Here is a 2,879-nt window from a genome sequence, read left to right as displayed (position 1 = left end):
TAATATTTACCGCTATAATATTAAGCTGTAATATAGTATTTACAGCTGTAAAATTCAGCAATAATAATGCTATTTAATCCTTCTCAATTATTATAATAATTATAATAACCTTTTGATAGCATTTCATTTTTTGCTATATAAATCTTTCTACAGCTTTAACTTATGCCTATGAAAGAGGTAATTTTTTTCCTCAATTTTTTTTTTTGAATTAATTAGCTTTTGATAAATTTTAGTTCAAGTACTCAACTTTAATTAAATCTACACATATAAATACTTTATAGCACCACAAATACTAATAACTTCCATTCATAATCTATTAAAATTACAAAATAAAATATTCAAAAATTTACTTAAATAAAGTTGCGATCTAAATGATACAAAGGTAAATAAAGTATTTAGTAAATGTACCAACAACACAAGTTCACTCTCAAAATACAAACAAAATTCACAATAAGTGTTCAAGATCATATTATAGGTATGAGCTACTGTCATCGTTGGTTCTTTTTTCCTCCTGTTAAGACATCATTTCATTCACCTACATAAATTTATAAAATATATATCAATGTACGATTATGTAGACTCCACTAACCGTGGATATTAATTAAACAAATATATAAATTTTTTAACAAATGTAGACAAATAAAGAAGGGAGATAGCAAGCACAGGAAACATAATTCTGTGACTTGTCTAGTTAGCTAATTTGATTAAGATAATTAGTCAAATTGTTAATGGCAGTTAGTTAATTCTATGGATTAGTCCAATCGTATACTAAGATTTATAAGTTACTCTCATCTTTCATACAAGTTAAATCCCCATACTTGGTTTACCGTGGAATTCTTTTATACATTGAAGAATTTAAACTTCAGAGAGGTTTGGTGGTTCCCCCTTGTGATAAACTTGACTTAACCCACAAAAACTTATAGCACTAATCCGGAACCAAAGCTCTTTCTTAAGATATTGTTTCCATCACCTCCATCTTTGGCTATTACACCTTCACCAAAAAAATTCTTTTTTCCACACTTGGATGCAAAACCACGTTCTCAAACGTCTATACATACACTTCACTTCAGACAACGTATCACACCATTTAGCCAGTAGCCACCAAGAAGCTCTAGCTTCATCTAAAGAAAATCAAGACCCCTAACCCTCATTTCCTTCCACCGGCTCATTAGTGACTCAGTTGCACCATAGATCCACACCAAGAAGCTCTTGTTTCGTGTATGTGTATATGGTGTATACAAGAGTCGAATAAAATAAAATACGACTAGGTTGATGGCAGATCACTCCACTATTTTATTTGAATCGACTAGTAAAAGGGCAAGAAAATACAAAGAAACAAAGGAAAAATCAGGAGATGGTGTTAGGATTCTCCTAATGGTGAACACAATAGAAAACACAATGATAGGAATATATTGCAATATTAAAGAAATTTCAATATTTACAGCCTTTCGAGGGACCGTGTCTCTCTCTAAAGTCCTGCACTGGATAATACCAAAATCATATCCCCTTTAAGGTCCCCAATTCTCCTTACTTATAACCACGACACCACTAATTAAATACCACTATCCCCGTTCTACTATCCTGACTAAGATTCCCAATACATCCGCGACTAGTATTTTCATAGATGGTTGGGAGAGTCTAGACTTCTCCAATGCCTCGGGATTTTTGTGCCTAATAACATAACAAATTACAAAGAGAAATCATCTAGCTTCCTAATTTTGTGCTTGCAACCTATCACATTGCATTGACCTTTCAAAGCAAACTATTATGAACGGGATGATCAACGTGGCACTTAGGTGGTTTGTCTGTCCCACCCCAATAGCTAGCTTTTAGGGTGTGGTTCTCCAAAGGTGCTTAAGTACCTGACACAATCATACAATCTGTTGGTTTGAACTCCTTTGCACCCAAATTGCAGCACAAAGTGGAACTATGTTCAAATATCACGTGTAGAAGAGAAGCTTAAACTAAAAGAACACAGAATAATTGTTTACAATTAGCATTGTTAATAATTATTGTAACATAAAAGATGACATGAAAAGGGAAGGAAAACAGCCATGGTAACAAACCTGGTTAGAGAAAACTCTTGTTATTTGAGAAACATGGGGATTGGAAATGAGTGCTACGTCTCCATAATTCCTACCAGAGAGAGGGAGAGAGTTTAAACAAACTTGTCAAGTCTTCAGGAACTGCAATTTTTTTAATTTTGCCCAAACCTCTTTTCAAGAGAGTTCTTCTACTCAATAGTATAATGAGAGCGAGAAGGATTTGTAAGTTTTGCGGTTGTTGAACTAACTGCAGATCCTCTTGGTCTGCCTGCTGATAAAAAAGTTATTACATGCTTAAAAATGAACTATTGGAAGGAAACATCATTTCTTAACTATGACGTGGGTGTGGTGTTGGATTTTTAAGTCGATACCTTCAAGATGTACCCAAAGCAACATCTTCCTATCACACACACACACACATAAGCCAAACCATAACTTACAATCCAATCGTGCTAAAAATTCTCGTCTCCTAACTTCTAGCTTTTCCTTTGTATCAAGCATGCTTTCAAATTCAGGCGCATAAGAGACTTGGAGCCGATTATCAAGGAAAACAAACACATCCAATATTCTTTTTCCAAACCTGAAAGTTAAATTGTTATGGTCCAAAACTCGGGCACATTAACGCTCCAAACTTAGGGGCACAGTAACGCATTCTTTGAAACAAAAGAAAAACCAGAAGACAGGTGCAAATACCTGGCATTGGTGACCAAATGATATTTGACAAAAGAAAAAAAACGTCTGTGAATTCATCACATTCTTCTGTATCCTGGGTTTACACCTAAGATAGTTATTAAACTTATGAGAAGTTAATCCAATCAAACATGGGGGAAGCAT

At 34.1% G+C, this 2,879-nt stretch overlaps 1 long non-coding RNA gene across 1 annotated transcript; it reads right to left on the bottom strand.

The window, feature by feature from the left end:
• Window positions 1–370: 370 nt before the first annotated feature.
• Window positions 371–2,310, bottom strand: LOC103490057 (uncharacterized). The gene is made up of 3 exons (XR_001762713.2): window positions 2,214–2,310; window positions 2,067–2,136; window positions 371–535 (listed from the first exon to the last, which is right to left on the bottom strand). It is a non-coding gene; the product is annotated as an uncharacterized LOC103490057 (long non-coding RNA).
• Between the last annotated feature and the right edge of the window lie 569 nt (window positions 2,311–2,879).

The sequence above is a fragment of the Cucumis melo genome, chromosome 4 (genome assembly GCF_025177605.1).
Source record: "Cucumis melo cultivar AY chromosome 4, USDA_Cmelo_AY_1.0, whole genome shotgun sequence".
NCBI lineage: Eukaryota > Viridiplantae > Streptophyta > Magnoliopsida > Cucurbitales > Cucurbitaceae > Cucumis > Cucumis melo.
The sequence above is the reverse complement of the archived record's forward strand: the minus strand, read 5'-3'. Positions and strand labels throughout refer to the sequence as shown.